A 20,101-nucleotide genomic window follows, 5' to 3' on the forward strand; every position below is an offset into this window, starting at 1 on the left:
TATTATTTGTAAAATGAAACAAATAAATATCAATTTCATGAGGATAGTATGACTATTTAAAGAAGTAATATAGTTTATATACATGCTGTATGCAAAAGTTATAATATAATAACTGCTTGATAAAGATCGGTTATAAAATTTGAGTACGTTATGCTAATATTTGTAATTAATTTGCATATTTAATCAAATATTTGCTAATAAACTAAGGATTAATCTATTCTTATTTCAATTTTTATGACTATGTTTACTATATATTTCCATATATATGTATATATACGTACATACATACACATATGTATATACACAGAGATATACATGCTTTAATTTTAACTAAACAACCATTCTTTTCCATTGAAATAAAGGAACAGTTGCTGTCCCATGAATTCATTGTAACTCTCTAATTACAATGATACTTTTTCTGCAGTATATTTTACAGTTGCTGATCTCATTTTGTCATTGTTCTCTTAACTTTTTGATGAATGGAAAAACCTTTCAGATTTTTTTATAATGAAGTATTTGAATTTTACCCTTAATATGACGATTAAATTATGTTCCTTAACTTGGGAAAAATATCTGTCTATTTGATCTCAGTTATCTTATCTTAACATTTATATTCATCAAGGATCATTTTTGTCTAAGTAAGAATGTTATTTGTGGACCTCATTAACTGTGAGTGTGTATGAAATTTGAAGATGAATTCTTATTGGACACCAAGGGCAACTCTCACCTGTTTTGCTGCTATTTGTTCTAGACTGAGAGAATGAGCTTCTAACTTCCAGCTTCCCTCCATTTCTCTGTTAAATGTGACATCTGTGAAGGGGTTCAGAATGATAGACATTGTTCATAACACGACAAGAATACCACATTTCAGTTTACTTATAATTTCCATGAAGCTAGTAGTTAGATTTGTTTGCATTTCTTTGTAGTGCTATTATGTGTATCTTCTTGAGGAAGAGATCTTTATTACTCATAACTAAGATCAATTTGTGAAGAACATTTGTAAAACAAGCCATCTAAGCCAATATATACTGTGTTAATTTCCAGAGCTTTGAGGCTGACTTTGGTGCTTTAGCACTTGGATCATGCTTTTCTCTCAGTATGTCCAATTCTTGATGGTTTTTCTACACAATTTAAAGAAAATGACAATGGTGACCTGACAATGACAGTAACTATAACCAAGGTTCAGTGAACCTTACTGTGTGTGACTTCCTGTGTAAATGCCACATACTTTGTTCATTTTATTAACTAAAGAAACAAACAGTGAAGCAGAAAGGCTAAAACAATGTTTTAAAAAAATGCGTTTTGTAAATTTGTTAGGCTATAAAAGCAGACGTTTTGTGAGTAGACCCAAGTGTAAGATCCTGTGAATGGCCTAGTATGTGACATTAGCTGTGACCTGATTTCATGTCTTAAGACCAAATAAACCACTGTTCTCATGCAGCCTTGTTGGAGAGTTGAAATCTCCATGGAGATTCTGAAAACAAGGAGCATGAATGGGACAAGATACTTTAGTTACGGCTGGCTCCATCAAGAGGCACAGTGGCACTGAAGATGTTGAAGTTATCCCCAGGTAAGCAAGCACTCTGATGCCGGAATTCCAGAGCAGACAAGCTTGATGAATAACTTTTCCCAACTTCTTCCATGCTGCCCATATGGCTTTTAAAAAAATGTCACTAGCTTATGTACTCATTTCTAACTTTCCCTTATAATTGCCATAAAGTTCCTTTGCATTTATGGAAATATAATATTTAGTGTTTAGTTCATAGTCCCGGTCCATGTTTTCTTTTTTATTTTCTTTTATTGATTTGATTGAGCTATACATTTTTCTCGGCTCAATTCCCTCCCTTCTTCACCCCTCCCCTTCAACACTCTCCCATGGTCCCCATGCTCCCAAAGTACTCAGGAGATCTTGACTTTTTCTACTTCCCACAAAGATGAGATTTGTGTATGTCCTTCTTAGGGTCTTCATTGTTGTCTAGGTTCTCTGTGATTGTGATTTAGAGGCTGGTTTTCTTTGCTTTATGTCTAAAAGTCACTTATGAGTGAGTACATATGATAATTGTCTTTCTGGGTCTGGGTTACCTCACTCAACAGGATGTTATTCAGCTCCATCCATTTGCCTGCTCTTACAGTTCTCTGATGTGCATTTTGATGGATGAAAGGAAGAAATATACCACATTCTGGTGTAGGAGTTCCTTCTGTTTGTGTGTCGTTTTCATTGGATAATGAATAAAGAAACTGCCTTGGCCTAGTTGATAGGACAGAACTTAGGTAGGCAGAGTAGACAGAACTGAATGCTGGGAAGAAGGACAGAGTGTCGATGCCATGGAGCTCCTGCCTGAGACAGATGCTGGTTAGAATCTTGCTGGTAAGACACAGTAACGTGGCAATACAAAGATTAATAGAAATGGGTTAAACTAATATGTAAGAGTTAGCCAATAAGAAGTTAGAGCTAATGAGCCAGGCAGTGTTTAAACGAATACAGTTTCTGTGTGGTTATTTCGGGTGTAAGATAGCTGGATGGCCAGGACAAACAAAGGACCTGCTCCCTACAACAACGTTCTCAGTTCACATAGCTTAGAAAGCTCTGGACAACTGAATATTTATTTCCCACTTCCCCAACCAATTTTAATGCTATAGCTAGTAAGCACAATCAGAAGGTCTTTGAGTGAGATTATAATTTTTCTATATGTTTAAATAAAATGTTAAATAATTAAAATTTAGGTAATAAAATCTTGACTTTGGTGTAAAGATTTTATGAAACTTTAAAACACCTACTTGAAATATTGAAAGATACAAATAATAATCCTCTAATATAGGAAAAGAAAGTTAAAGTAAGAAAATTTTCTTAATAAGAAAGAGTGAAATCAGCAATTTAACAAAGAAGCAAGCCATCTACAGATGGAATATCAGGAAGTCAACTGATTTCCCACAGGAAACAATAGAAAGAATAGTCATGAACCAACCATATCTAAAACCCTGGACTTCGGATGACGAGGGCAGCTATCTCTGAGAGAATATAATTTCTTCCTAACGTACTTTGCTGAGGAAGGCTCTCAGCTACAGCACAGGAAGATGATAAAAAGGCAAACCCCATAGATATCAGAGTTGAGAACACAGACTTTAAAGAAGAAGAGGAATGAATTAAAATATAGAACAAGGAAAACTGTTGTGGCTCATGCCTTAATCCCTAAACTCAGGAGACAGAGGCAGGAGTATCTCTGAGTTTGAGATCAGCTTGGTGTACATATTGAATTACAGGGCTTCCAGGGCTATACCAAAGACTCTGTCCCAAAAACCTGTGGGGGAGAAAGGTGAAAGACATAGAAATAGAAGCAATATGCTTAGAAAGAGGATACTGAGATCTGTAGATCTGCTCTTGTAATGAAGCCATCTTGATCTCCACATGTCCAGTCAAAAGCTACCTAGGATTGGGAAGAGGACTGATTGGAGAAATTAGAAATGACAGTGCCCTAGATTAAATAGCCCTAGATCTAGCCTTGGGCTATAATGCATAGGAAAAGCTCTACATTGAGGAAGCAAGGGTTAGAAGACTCAAGAAGGTTCAGCCTAGGATTGAAAACCCACTATTATTTTGTTACAAGAATATAACAATAAAAAGACTCCTAATGCCATATTGTATTCTCATAGCTCAGTGTCTCATTCAACTCTCAGCAGAGAAACTTCTTATTGGGAAAGATAGGAACTAACATGGAGACACACAGCTGGGCGATGTGTAGAAAATCAGAGGCTTTGAAGTACTCATAGTGGGGATGTCTTTATCAAGCCCCTCCCCTCATGACTCAGGAATCTCTATGGGAAAGGAAGCAGAAAGATGGTAAGAAACAGAAGTAGTGGATGATTCCAAGAAAATAGTTTCTTCCAGACAATAGAACTGCCACACATTTGACTTCACAAAGACTGTTGCACTATACACATAACCTATACAGGTTTGAGGCAGATGAGGCTCCAGCACCGAGAAGGGAAAACAGACATGGAGTCCTGACTCTAACCAAGAAGCTGTTTGAAACAGGTATCAGTTGGCCAAAGGGAAAATCAGTGTTCTACAATGATGAGTCATTGTTTGTACTGACCGTAGTTCAGGTAAACACAAAAAGAATTCTATGTGATTTTGTTGATGTTTGTAGGCTTTCTGTTTCACTTTGTTTTGCTTGGCATTTTTTTTATTGTTTTTTTTTTTTTGTTTTGTTTTGGTTTTCATTTTTGTGTGTTTTAGTGGGTTTGTTTTTCAAAAGAGAGTGAGAAAATAAAAGAAAAAGAAGAGTTGAGTGGGTAGGGAGGTAGGAAGATCTGGGAAGAGGGGGAGATTAGGTAAAAAAAGAGAAAGGATCAAAATATATTGTTTAAAAACAGTTTTAAATAAAAAGAAGGTCTTGATTATCTTGGAAAAAATTGTCATTCAATTCATACTTTAAATACGTGCAGTGAATGATGTTCACACTAGATAACAAATTACAAAATCAAAACCCTACAGGATCAGACCACTCCTAAGGGTACTAATAGCACTACCCCCACAAAAAAAAGCTTAAAAGTATTTTTAAGTATGGAAAGTAACCATGCCTAAAAGTTAAACATCACAATCTGATATCCATTAAAATTATCACAATTCAAAAGGCAGAAAAATATACTCCAACGAGGAGAAAAATTAGCCATTAACAACAGGTACAGATATAATAGCAGCAGGATCTACAGGAAAAAGGACTCTCAGATTCTTTACAGAAGACTATTTGCAGATGGCATATAAGCACATGAAAAATTATTCAAAGTCATTAGTCATTAGGGGTGTCAATGAAAACCCAATGAGATACCACTAAGTACCTATTAAAATGGCTCAAATTAAAGTCATTGATCATAGCAAATGTTAGGATGCAGTAGGGCTGGTATTCGCACACACTGTTGGTGGGGACATAAAATACTGCAATTACTTTTAAACCAGTCTGTTAGAGTCTTAGAAGTGTGAATATAATCCACAATATGATGCATCTGCTCTGCTTCTCTTTTATTTGCAATAATGTCTGCCACAACTCTGTGCTAATAAAACTGCAGTGAACATTTGCAAATCTATTTGGATATGTGATTTACTTCTTCTTTTAAAAATACAAAATTGTAAACTCTACCATGAAGAGTACCATGTAAACTACTATGTAAACTCTATACATGAAGCTTTTCCATCTCATCCACTTCCCTAGCTAAGTCCTTTGGCCAGTGTCTAATCAAAATGGGAAGAGAAATATTCATTATCAAAATAATATGATTTACTACTGACATTGCCTTCTCATTACTTAAACAAATCATATACTTCTAGCATATCAATGCAATGGAATGCTACTTCAAACTAAAAGGAAATGAACCATTGGTTAGAAAGATTGATAAAAAAAATAAATATAACCATACTACCAAATAAATACAGAGTATTATTTCAGTTGTATAAAGTTCAAGAAACTATATGTCCATTTACAGTGATGGAAATATATTAATGACAGCCTGAGAGACAGGGGTTCAGGAATGTAAAAGGGAGAACTTAGAAATGAGCACAATGAAACGTGCAGGGCTGATAGGTATATTAAAAGGGCATACAATGCTCTAAAATTGTACTCTAAAACATAGCAGCTTATTTTATATCAGCTTTATCTTAGCATGTGTTTCCCACAAGAAAATAGCACAGTACAATCTAATGATTTTACTCCAGTAATATAGCAAAACATAAACTATGATTTCACACTTTGTCTTATGAAACTTTGTTTTCTACTTATACTTTTAAATGTGTTTGAATATTCTGACATTTCCAATACATATACAAATGTATATATGTTGGGATCCATAAAAGGCAATTTCTTTTCATTGCATGTGTACTTTGGCCATATTCAGTTCCTCATAGCCCTCCGTTTTTTCTTCCCTCTCTAATTTCCCTTTAGTCCCTTTTTATCCCCTATTTCTTCTCTCTCTCTCTCTCTCTCTCTCTCTCTCTCTCTCTCTCTCTCACACACACACACACACACACAGAGAAGCACACACACACACATACACACACTCACACACACACAGAGAAGCACACACACACAGAAGCACACATACACTTTATTGAAAATAGTTTCTTTTCTCATACAATGTATCGTGATTACTGTTTTTCCTCCTTCCTTTCTTTCTCAATCTATTTGCTATTTGTGTATAGAATGGCTACTGATTTTCTTTAGTTAATCTTGGATCCAGCTACTTTGCTAAAAATGTTTATTAGCTGTAGGAGTTCTTTGACAAAATTTTTAGGGCCACTTATGTATACTATCATAACATAGGCAAATAATGAAACATTGACTTCGTCCTTTCCAATCGCTATCTCATTGAACTCCTTCAGTTGTCTTACAGCTTTTGCTAAAACTTCAAGGACTGCATTGAATAGATGTTGAGAGGCAGCCTTGTCTTGTTCCTGATTTTAGAGGAATCGCTTTGAGTTTCTCTCCTTTTAATTTGATGTTGACTATAGGCTAGCTGTAAACTGCCTTTATTCTGTTTAGGTATGATCATTTCTTTCATAATCTCATCAACACTTTAATCATGAAGGAGTGGTAGTTTGGCCATAAGTCTTTTTTGTATCTAATGAGATGATTGTGCAGGTTTTTTTTTTTATTTTTTTAAAATATGGTGGATTTTCATATATTGAACCATACCTGCATCTTTAGGAAGAAGCCTACTTGATCCTCATGGATGATCTTTTTGATGTGTTCTTAGATAGTTTGCAAACATTTTATTGAATATTTTTACCTGTTTTAATAAAAGAAGTTAACCTGTAATTTTCTTTATTGAATTTTTATGTGGTTTAGGTATCAAGGTAACTGTGGCCTAATAAAATTGTACAGTGTTCCTTCTGTTTCTAGTTAATGAATAATTTGAGGAATATTGATGTTAATTCTTCTTTAAATACCTGGTAGAATTCTGAACTAAAACCATCTGGCCCTGGAACTTTTTTTTTATGGTTGAGAGATTTTTGATGACTGATTTATTTCACTAGTGGTTATAGGTCTACTTAATTTGTTTATCTAATTTTGGTTTAACTTTGGTAAGTGGTACCTATTGAAAAATTATCCACATCTTTTAGATTTTTTAATTTGGTGGAGTACAGGATTTTTAAGTATGTACTTATGATTCTCTGGATTTCCTGAGTATCTGTTGTTATGTCTCCTTTCTATTTCTGATTTTTTTTAATTTGGATATTCTCTTTCTGTCTTTTAGTTAGTTTGGATAAGGGTTTGTCTATTATTGATTTTCTCAAAGAACCAACATGACTAAAAATGCTAAAATTATTTTCAATCTGTTGGCTATTTGCACATCATCTTTTGAGACATAGTCTTTTGGCACCAAATAAGATGGCCACCTCTTTATGACTTTACTGATTTGTTTTCCATAGTTGAATTTTGCTTACAAATATATTATTGAGCATGTTTGCATCCATACTTATCAGAGAGATTATTTTATATTTTGTTTTTATAATTTTATATTTTGTGTTTTCTTTATTAGGTTTGGTATTAGTGTAAGAACAGCTTCATAGTGAGGGGTGCACCCACACACTGAGGCAAAGGGGATATTCTATCGGGAACTCACCAAGGCCAGCTGGCCGGGGTCTGAAAAAGCATGGGACAAAACCGGTCTCGTTGAACATAACGGACAATGAGGACTACTGAGAACTGAAGAACAATGGCAATGGGTTCTTGATCCTATTGCACGCAATGGCTTTGTGGGAGCCCAGGTAGTTTGGATGCTCACCTTAATAGACCTGGATGGAGGTGGGTGGTCCTTGGACCTCCCACAGCGCAGAGAAACCTGCTTGCTCTTTGGGCTGAGGAGGGAGAAAGACTTGATTGGGGGAGGGGGAGGGAATGGGAGGTGGTGGCGGGGAAGAGGCAGAAATCTTTAATAATTAAATAAATTAATTAATAAAAAAATAAAATAAACATTTCAAGGAAACAAAAACAAAACAAAACAAAACAAAAAAGAACAGCTTCATAAGAAAGTTACTCCCCTTCCTATGTTATGAGATAGTATAAGAAGCTTTGTGCTGGTTCATCTTTAAAGGCCTCATCAGAATTTAGCAGTGAATCCACAGAACTGGGCTTTGCTCAATTGAAATATAATTTTTATTACTGATTTAATGTCAATGGTTATTAAAGATCTATTGAAGTTTTTTATCCTCTGATTTAATTTTGTTCGATTAAATGGTTATAGAAATATATCTATTTCTTGTAGATTTTCCAATTTGTGTTGTATATATTTTCAAAATGTGCTTATTAACATGCCTCTGAATTTCATTATTATTGATTATAATGTCTTCCTTTTCATAGCAAATTTTGTTAATTTGTATTGATTTAATTTTGTTTTCTCCATCTTTTTAATTTTTTGATTGAATTTTGGATTTTGGAAGATTCAGTTCTTTGACTCTTTGTAGTGATTATTTTATTTCCAATTCATTAATTTCTGCAATGATCTTCATTATTGTTTTTCCGTTTTCTGACTTTATTTTTACTTGTTCTTTTTCGAAGGCCTCTGTTTACACCATTAAAATTTCCTCTTAGGATTGCCTTCATTCTGCCTTACAGGTTCTCCTATTTGTTTTCGTTTTTATTCAAACCCAGATATTTCTAAATTTTCTTGACTGAGTCTTTAATCACTTAATAGTGTGTTATTCAACCTCCTGGGGGTGATACATATTCTATAGTTTCTATAGATGTTGGTTTGTTTGTGACCAAATGGAATATTAGAAATATTTCAATTTTCTTATATATGTTAAGATTTGATTAATAAACTAAAATAGTATCTGCTTTAGAGAAAGCTCTTGAGGCTGCTGAGAAGAATGTGTGTTCAGTAGATGTGTGTTGAGCCCATTTCAGTTGTAATTTTATTTAATGTTGACTTGTTTTTTTCTGGATGCCATATCTACTAGTGATAGTCATGTGTTGAAGTCCATTAATATTGTGTGTTGTGCTAAAGTCAGTTTGTGCTTTTACATCTAGTAACGTTTGTTCTATAAGATATGATGCTCTTATGTTTCAGTGTATATGTGGTTAGAGTTATATCAGAGTCTTTTTTTTTTTTTTTTTTTTTTTTTTTTTTTTTTGGTTTTTCGAGACAGGGTTTCTCTGTGGTTTTGGAGCCTGTCCTGGAACTAGCTCTTGTAGACCAGGCTGGTCTCGAACTCACAGAGATCCGCCTGCCTCTGCCTCCCGAGTGCTGGGATTAAAGGCGTGCGCCACCACCGCCCGGCTTATATATCAGAGTCTTTACTGATTTTTCTGTCACTTATCATGAAGTGACTTTCTCCCTTCAGTCTAATTTTTATCTGAAGTCTATTATGCACAAACAATGGCCTGTTTTCTACTTCCCCTAGCTTGGAATACATTTTTCCAGCATTTCACCTTAAGGCTGTGCTTATCTTTGCCAGTAAAATACGTTATCATCAATAGTTGGTGCACATCTTTAATTCCAGCACTTGAGAGGCAGAGACAGATTGATCTCTGAGTTCAAGGCCCATCTGGTCTATAGAGTGAGTTCCAGGACAGCCTGGGCTACACAGAGAAAACCTGTCTTAAAAAACAAAAACGAAGAACACAAAACAAAAACAAATAAAAAAAAAAGAAACAAAAAAACCCATAAACATTAAAACAAACAAACAACAACAAACAAAATTCAAAACAAGAAGATGGTTATTTTTTAACAGCAAACTTATATATAGTCCATATCTTTTTGATTAAAAATCGATACCATCAACATCCAGTTATTAAAATGTGTGTCATAAGTCTTTTCATTTTGTAATTTTTAAAAACCATGTTGGTATTTTCTTACTCATCATTTGCTTACTTGGTATCCTAGTTCATTTTATTCTTTCTTGTACTGTGTAAAAATGCTACTATTCTTCAGTGTATAATATTCCTGAACTGAAAATTATCTTTTGGAACGGTGACTTTCTTTCTCTTTTTAGTCTATGTTTACTATGGGACATTTTTATTTCTCCTCCAGTTTGATGAACAGCTTTTCTGGATATTTTATCTTGTCTGGAAATTACTGTATTTTAGAAATTAAAGTGCATAGTTCCATGCCCTTCTGACTTTTAAATTTGCTCTTGAAAATTTTGCCTTCATATGTGATTTGATCTCCTTTACTGTAGCTTTCAACATTATTTTTCTATATATATTTAGTGTTTTAATCATAATATTGTATAAATTCTTTTGTGGTCTTCTCTGGTGTTTTAAACCCTCTATTATCTTCATGGCCATGGTTTTCTCTAAATTTGGGCATTTTCTGCGATGATTCTATTTAATATACAATCTCTGCTTTTAGTTTATTCCTTTGTCTGTGCTCATGATTCACAGATTTAACCTTTTAATGGCATCCCCTAGATCACATATGGTGTATTTGTAGCTTTTTATTAGTTTATCTTTGCCATTGTCTAAGTGTTACAATTCATCTACCTGATACTTTGCCTTACACTTTATTCATCTTATTGATAAGAATTTTCTATGATCTTTTAAAAAGTTTGCCTTATTGAGATCTTTATTATCAAGCTTTTAGTGTGAGTTGTTAAAATATTCAAAGACCTTTGATGTGGGATGTCCTTCTGTATGCTGCAAATATGTGTTGCTTTCATCGATTGATAAATAAAGCTGCTTTTGCCTATGGCAGGGAAGAACATAGCTGGGCAGGAAATCCAAACAGAGATAAGGAGAGAAAGAAGGCAGAGTCAGTGAGAGACCAGCAGTCGCCTGAGGAGTAAGATACCAGAACATTACCAGTAAGTCATGAACTACACGGCAATACAGAGCAACAGAAATTGATTAATTTAAATATATAGAACTAGACAGTAAAAAGCCTGAGCCACCAGTCAAAGAGTTTTTAATTAATATTTAACCTCACATTGGTTACTTAAAAGCCTCTGTGGGACCAGGCAGTTTGAGAAACCTCCAGTTACAGACCTTTTATTGAATTCATCTTTTATAAACTATATTGATTTCCTTATTTTATTAATTCTGAAAGTAATTTCTGAATGCTTTAGATCTTTTTATAACATTTATTTTGCTTTTTGCATCTTTCGTACTATATGTATTATATCATTTCCTCCTTATCCTGTTCTCTCAACTTTATATATATATATCTCACCTCCTCTGAATGATATAGTGATAGCCATTTAAAAATAATCACTCTTTAAACTCTAATAACCTGGAACAAGAACAAGAACAAGGATCATGTGGAGTGTACTGGGGTATTATTTTTAACAACTTACTAAACAGAAGGGAAAGGAGTAGAGTAACAACAGTTATTAATATTAGAACAATAAGGAAGAAATAGAGACATGAAAATTACATAGAAGGGGGAACAATAAAGGTGGAGACAGGATATACGGCCACAGCTAAAGGTAGAATGAGAGGACAAAGAAGTAAAGAAATACACTAAACATCTGAATAGCATGAGCATTCCAAAGCCTAAAACCCTGAGAATCCCAACTCCAGGTCAATGTGTTCTGTGGAAAGCATATTGAAACAAGCAAACAAACAAACACAGAAACTGAGACCAGTCAGAAAGAGCACAGTGGACAAAGTTAATCCACTGAATTTAAATTAATTAAATAAGGAAAGAATTAAATTGAAGGATAGAACTTCCTAGGTATTTAGAAACTGCATGTGATACCTTGGTCAGATGCAGCTGCAGGGGTGTCCCCGTGTTATCCCTCATATGGTCAGAAATGCCAGGCCTGTCTTTTGCAGTCCATCATGCAGACATAGTATCTGTTTTTTCTATAGGTTCCTTCATAATCTTGTTCCGTATGTCCTCTCTGCATACTTGGATGTATTCACCTGAGTAGTTCTCTAATTCTCAGAGAATCTCGTTGTCCTTAATCTAAATGCCAATCACGTATTGGAAATAGATCAGCTCCTTGCTTTTCATTCTTACATGAGACAAGCCCAGAGAGTTTCTTATAAAAATGTGACAACCATCTCACCTTCTGCTTACAGAATATTTCTAGTCATGCAGAAGGGAATTAGAACTCTGCCAGAGCTGGCACTTTCTCTGAGAGAATGACAGAGAGGTGGACCTTGAAGGTTCCCAGAGGGTCCCCATTGAGTGTTCAGCAAAGCAGTGTTCAATATATGTGTGTAAGGAAACCATCTGATGCCACAGAAAGAGGGGTCCCAGAAAAACAAAAATCACTGAATTGAAGAAATAATTGAAGACATGAATTTAAAAATGAAAGACTTAAGAATAAACAATGTTTTATATACAGAATAAAAAATCTTTGCCTCACTAAATATGTAAATAAATCAAGTCCCCAAGGGAGACTGTGGCACAAAATATTTAAAATATGTGTCTGAAGAAGAATTTTCAAATTGGCTGTAGTAGTGGAAGCTGGGGCAAGAGGTGATGAGTTTGCAGCCATTCTTAGCTTTATGGTAACTTCCCAACGAGTCTACCTCGTGGAAGGTAATCTTAGAAAAATAAAATAGAAAAATGCACAGATGATGCAAGGTAATTCCCCCTGAGCTTCTTAATAAACAGGAGGAAAACTACAAAATATTCTGAAAACAAAATTCTTTAAGGCCTGTTTTTAAAAAAATAAAACAAGGGAAAAGTCAGAAAAGCATTCTGAGAAGGAGTCAACATTTCTTGTTACAGTTATTAAGTTCTTCCACAGTATCACACACACACACACACACACACACACACACACTCATAAGAAAACAACTAAAAAGCCATAGACAATACATGAACAAATGAGTGTGACTATTTCAAAATGTTATTCACAAAACCACTTACCAGAGCTTATCACTTCCTGGTTCCAAAGAACAAGGACGAAAGAGGCAGTGTATATTTCTCTCAACTATAATTCAAGTTGGAAACACTGGCATAACATACTAAAGTCCAGAAAAGGGCATCTATTATACTACACTTTTCTACCAGATCAAAATACCTTTTAGAAAAAGACGTACTTATATGAACTGTTTCAAGTACATAGATGCTAAAGAAATTTATGATCAGTAGAGGCATGGTGCTGTATGAAATGTTTATACTCAGTCCTTGGGCAGAAAAAAATGGGTATCAGATGAAGACATATATCTGCGCATGCCTAAGAATAAGGACATTTATTAATTAAATCTTACTAAATTATTTAATGATTAATATAAATCTGAATTAAAATGACATTTATAAGAACATAAAATACAAAAATCTACAGGTAAAACAGATGTTATATTAGAACTCTTATATTATATGTCTAAAACCCAAGAAGTAAGTATAAATCTATACCATGTTCATAGACGGGAGGTGTGGATGCTTTTCTAGTTCTCAGGGTTTGGGGTGAATAGTCCATGTATTTAATGAGTTCCTCTTGTATATGATGAAAGTCTTTCTACCTGCTGCATTCAGAGTTCTTTAGTACATATTAGAATGTGTTATAGTATGAACACATATGTATTTATACTTAGTTTGCTCTGCTTATTATATATAAAGTGCAATATGTAAATTTAATTAAATTTGAGAAGCTTTCTTATTTGTTATTTTGAGAAATCCATACATTAGTGTGTTAACAACATTCATCCCTCTTTCTCTCCCTCCAAATCCTTCCATGCTCCACATTTTTTTCATATTCATAACACACACATACACACACACACAAACATGAACACACACACAAGTGTGTCTATTTATTGCTTTACTCACAAATATATGCACTTAGTGCGGACCACTTGGGATTGGAAAACCTAACGGAGAGCTTGTCCTTGAAAAAAAATACATTTTGCCTCTTGGCAGACAATGACTGCCTCTAGTTCTTTGTATGAGGTAAAAAAAAAAATTCCCTGTGCCTTTGGGCATGTCAGCCGGCACTGATACTGTGCATGTATTGTTTAGGCATTGTTTGGGATTGCTGAGTTTAGGTATTATTGATATTTGACTCAAGAAAATCATAGAAAAGCTTCCAGAAAGATTATAAGAGCCAGAGGACCAGGAGCTATATCCATGAACATTTGAGAAGCTTTGGCCATTATACATTCTGAGAATTTCTGTCCTTTTAATTCTTCTAAGATTCCCATTATATGTAAGTTGGTGGTTGATGGTGTTTGGTGAGGGATGGGCCGCCTAAATTTCTATATAGTAGCATATGGGATGAGGTCTAGACCCAGTACCAATCCAGACCTTTTCCAAAGTATCCTTAGTCTTTATTTATTGCTTTCAAATGGGAAAAAAAGGGACAGCTAGAAATGAAAGCTTCTTGTTTTTTGAGTTCTTTATGAGCATTTATATGACCGTCTGGGATTTTTGACTGGGAAGAAAACTCAAGTTGGGTATTTTTATTGTTCCCTCTTATATCTCATTTATTCCCACTTCTTCATCATAGATGTTTAATCAGGTAGCTGTTGGCTTTGGACAATATAATGAATGTATTTTGTTTAAATACCCTTCAATAGTGCTACCCAGGAGCCTGTGTCTTCTATAGGAAATACCAGAGGTAGGATATAATTTGGGGTGTGTGGTAGTGCCACGACTTGCATGGTTTTTGCCTTGACCTGACTGGGGCAATGGGGATGAAGAAACAATATGTAAACAGATATGCTTACAGAGAGTCTTGTATCTGGCAGGACTCAGGCTTGGTTCGGGGCACTGTAGCCCTCATTGTCCTCATGTTTGTCATATTCTCTTAATATCAGGAAGTAGGTGGGGAGCAGGTGTCTTCTTTGGATCAATAGTGGAGTCAACTGAATATTTCAGGCAGTAGAGTGAGGAAAAATAGAGTTCTTGGCAACCTATTGTCATGAACTGTTCTCGTAACCATGTCTGATTTCCTGGGGTAGCTCTGTGCTGTCTCCTCATGACATACTGTTTTCGGAGTATGGTTGTTCTATTGTACACAGTTCTTTACTGTTTCTAAGTCCAAGTTAATGCCACTGTCTACATGCCACTGTCTACATGCCACTGTCTACATGCCACTGTCTACATGCCACTGTCTACATGCCACTGTCTACCATAGGCTTGTATGTTTGACTTGTTTCTCCAGTTAGTGGAACTATTTGGAAAGTACTAGGTGGTGTAGCCTGCTTAAGGAAGTGTGTCATGAGGAGGTATGTATGTCACGAGAAGGTATGTCATAAGGAAGTATGTCACGAAGTTTGAACAGCCTTACGCCATCCACAGTGTGCTCTCTGCCTCCTGCTTATAGTTAAAAATGTGAGCTCCCAGCGATTCTTACCATTATGCATTCGCTCTGCCATCATGACTCTAAGGCCCTGCAAACACAAGCCCCATTGACAGCTTTCTTTTCTAAATTGCCTTGACTATAATGTTTTACCATAGCACCAGAAAGCAACTAATACTGTAAGCATCTGAGTCAGCTCTTCAGGAAACCATCAGAGTAGACTGCAGTGACGACCCCATCACTTATAGCACGAAGTTCACATTCTCATCTAGAACTGTGACTTGTGCATGTTCCTCTCATGGAGTCGGCTTCCTGTGAATCAGGCCCAGCAAATGCCATGAGATTTTCTTAACAGAACCTTAGCATCTTCTTCAACTACCTTTCTGTTTATTTTAAGTTGTGATTAGGATCCAGATATCAAAACATATATTCTGGTATTTCCTAGGATTTGCCTTCTTTAATATTTATCAATTTAAGACATTGTGTCTATAAAAGTATTTAGTATTCTATGTTATTCCTCAGTTTTTTTTCCCAAGTCACCATTCTATACCACTAGGACATTCTCTTCCACTCATTCATTATTGTTTAAGCTCTTGTTTCAGTTTATAAAATTTCAATTAATTTATCTTCAAGATTAATTCATTTTTACATGATCTCTGTTAAAAAATATCAAAAGTATTCTTCACTTTTTCCTGAATCTGTAATTTCTTTGTTTCCTTCTGATTCTTGAGGATTTATTCTACGTCTGTTGAATGCTACCCACATGTTTTCACTTTTTCCTTTCCCTCCATTTAAGTATTAACCCTGGTATTTAAAAAAATATGTTGCATATTTTCAGCATTTATGATATATGTAAGCCCAGTTCTTTAATGATTATTTTGTTTGTTATGATGATGTTTTACATTGACTTTTATATGTACTGTAATTTTTTGTTGAAGGTCAGCTGTACTGTATTGTTGGACTAAAGAAATAGGCAGTTCATGAGAGGACTCATGTTAATCTAGAGTTAAAGTCTGTGTATTTAATGTTCATTGTTGGTAAGGTTAACAAAAATTTCCAATTTCTCTAATGCCAGATTTTTTTCCTTCTTCTTTCTCCTTATTACTAAGTAGAAGTACTCTCTTATGAGGTCCATATGTCAGAGTTTTGTTAAAAAGAAATAAGATTGCTTTTGAGCTGCTGACAGAAGTAGCTGCAAAACTTGTCAAATCTGCTCTTTTTCTCCTAACTTGCTGCAGTTAAATCTGCTATGCTGCAAAGACTGCTTGTCTGAGCTCTTGAACTTTAACTTTTGTCTCTGGCAATCATCCATGTAGAAGCTTGCCCATGGGACTTCCATCACTATGTATGGCTGCCACCTCCTGCATCATTTTAGACTTCATGAGTTTGTCCCACGCCAGCATAGCAAGCATCTTGGGCTGTGCTCTATACAACCAGGGTAATATGCCAGTTCTTTGTTTCTTCTTTGTAATTGTAATTCCTCACAATTTGTAGCTCTGAGGGTTAAATATTTGCTGATTTCAGAAAGGATGGTATCTTTATTCTGTGTATAATGTAGCATATGCTTCAGAGAGGAAAGAATAAAGGTCTGTTTGCTTCTCATTTGTCTGAGATAAATGTTAAACTACTTTGATAATAATGGAGTTTAAAATCCATAAGAAACAATTCTCAGAAATAGTTACCTAAATGTTGACAGATTTCACATATTAAAAAAATAGACTGATATAGAGTAAAAAGTACGATGATTTAAACTGATGGACTAAAGACAGAACCAAAAAGAAAATATGCATAATATGTCTAACATACTTGATAAAATTACCCTAACATCAATGGAGAGAAAACAAAGGATCAGTGTAGTAGAAATGTTTACAGAGACTGTCAACCTATAGTTTTAAGAAACAAAGCCTTTATTTACTAGGTAAATTGTCCTTTGACTTTCTAGGTTACTAATGAAATACATTGAATATTTGAGGTATTAGGAGCTCTTTTTTGTTGTTTTCTTTACCCTTATTTGATATTTTTTCCTTATAAATAATATATTTTGGTTATTTTACTGCTCATTACCCTCTCTCATTCTTTCCCACTCCTGGTAGACTTCCGTTCTTCATAAATATCCCTCATATTTTGATGTATTTTGCTTGTCTTTGTGGTCTACTGAGTTTAATTAGGATCCTCTCTTTTACAAGTCAGATATTTTAATTGGCTTACAAACTACTAATAGAACTTGGTATTTAGGAAAGGTGAAATTAAATAAAATACAGTTACCATTTTTCACAATTGAATGTCATGGTCCCTTGATTCTCCTCACCCTCTCTCTTCCTTCAACTAGAATGTTCTGTCCTCATTATTATTACCATACACCTATCTTTTATCTGTATTAGTTGATTGAGTTCTTTACCAAGACTTTGTCCTTAGTCGACATATCAGCACAGACACCCTGTTTCAAGATGACACTGCTGACTTTCAGCCCAGAGGAAATAGCTGAATTAGGACAGACACATCAGAATAAAGTCTATTTGTTTGATTTCCAGCTATGTTATAGTAAATGGTAAATGGGTATGTTATAGTAGTTGTTATCTTGTTTCCTAACTTTCTCCTTGGCTCTGGCTTCATTGGTAGGCTGTTTGTAGTTCAATTAGATGGAGGAAAGACTGGATGGAGAAATAGCTTACGTTTACTGGCCTGGTACTACCTGTTCAAAGTTTTAAATATGTAGCTCAGTAAGTCCTGACGTTCTGAGATTGGTGTTATTCCCTCTCATAGCACACAATCAAAGTGGGAGCCCTAACACAAATAGCAGGTAGGAAAAATAGAGTTGCAGGTAAAATGTGTCTGACTATGGAGTCTGTGAATTTTCAGCGCACAGGCTGCCTGCCCTTCTTCCCTGTTAAAATCTGTTTCTGTAGTGGAGCACAGTTGCTGACTCAAAAAGTTGTCAGGGCAGCTATAATAGGCATGTCAATAAATTAATTCTAGGGTTCATGGTATTGTGTTTTACACTAAGAGATAACATGAATTCTTTCTGGCATTCGAGTTTAATAGTTTACAAAATAACCACATTCTTTGTCCAAATAACACAGGATGAGTAGAAGTAACTATGAAGGTTGAAAATGACATAATAGGTGTGAATGATTACAAGCATCTTAATTATAGAGAGCTTGGCCATGAGAAATGGGGAAGTGGAAGAGGGAAAGTAACAAGTTTGTCCAGTTAAGGAAAGATACAGATTTATCTCTCCCGCCCCTCTTTAAACTTTTTTTCTCTCATACATTTTTCCAGACTGCAGTTTCCACTCCTGCCGCTTCTCCCTGCCTCTCCTCCCACCTCCCATCTACCCTAGAACTACCCCTCCTACAAAATGCAGGTCTTCCAGGGTTATCTTCCAAACATGGCATAGCAAGATACAATAAGACTGGCCGCAAACCCTCATATTGAAGCTGAAGAGGGCAATCCAGTAGGAGGCAAAGGATTAAGAGTCACTCCCAAATGCCTTTTTCTAAGTGAAGGAGATGCTCACAAATCTAAGTATTTTTGTTTACAACAAAGCAGAAAATTTAAAAGCAAGCCAGAGAGACAGAACTTTGTTCTACTGGCAAATGGAGCCATTTGTTCCTAGGAAACAGGAGCAAAGCCTGTCTTTTAAGGTGATTATCCTAGCAGGGGGATGCTGTGTGGGCTGGCAGGGAGGAGAACCAGAGACAAGAATCTCTTCAGAATGTAACCTAAATCACCAATGTGAGGAACAATCACAGCTTAAACCAGAAAATATGTACAAATGAAAGGAAGGCGATGTTGATTAATTAGGACGAGACAAGGAAGGGTTTTCCTTTACCGTTATGGTTTCAGATGTGTCAAGTCTTAGAGCAACACTCAGGACTACTTGGTTTTTCTGCTGCAGGTTTTGACAAAGCGCATTGTGTGAACTCACACACCTACCTGAGAGGGTCAGTATTGCTTATCACACCATCCCCAAACATGGGCATATTTGCTAAGGCATCCTGTCTCTGCAGAATAAGTATCTAACAAAAAATAGATCAGGTGCCGCATCTCTCTACCTTTGAACGAGATTTTAATTAATGATGAAGACAGCTGAGGTCATTAGTTTCTATTTTATGGGGTATTTATGCCAAACATACTTTTTAGAAAGTCTTTAGGCTTATGATATATTTTATAGAAAAACATGATCATTAACTATTGAGTAGAAACAGATGGATGGAAGTCTTCCAATGGTCACATTTGAAATATTTGTTATAAAAGCGTGAAGGGATTCTGCCTGGAACACGGATTTAAAATTTCCTGCTTCCTTGGTGTTTCACACTGGCAGATTATATAACTGAACATTTGTATGGTTTTTTTCCCTCCTTTTCCACATGTTTGCAGATCTGAGATGAAAAACAAGCAAATATTCTAATTGGGGATTGTTTCCAGTGCAGAGGACCCTTCCTCTCCAACTGAAACTACCCAAAACAGACTAAGGAAGAGCCAAGGCAACCATCCCGTCCCTGCTGGGAAGTCAGACAGTGTATGCTTTGTTCCTCGTGCATCAGATCCATTAGAAGCTGCATGCACGAATCAGACCCTCTAAGGAGGAAAGCCATGTTTGGAACCCTTACCACATTTCAGTAGTTTGAGAACCTTGTGTGTGATGAAAAGTTTGCAAAACTTTTGCAGGAAGTCTTTTTGTATGAACTGACCAGACAGTGGCTCTTTTAATACACTTTAGCATCAAAGAGAGGAGTATTAGTAGCCCTGCAGAATGCTTACTTTTGGGAACTTTTGCTTCTGTGAATACTTGCATTTGAAAGAATTTCACAATGATCCTCACTAAAAGAGAAGCTAATTGAACTGTTGTACTGTTGGATATTAGAGAATGGTTGGCGCACGTCTCCTTGTTAGTACAGTGTTTAGTAC

This window comes from Chionomys nivalis, chromosome 3 (genome assembly GCF_950005125.1).
Source record: "Chionomys nivalis chromosome 3, mChiNiv1.1, whole genome shotgun sequence".
NCBI lineage: Eukaryota > Metazoa > Chordata > Mammalia > Rodentia > Cricetidae > Chionomys > Chionomys nivalis.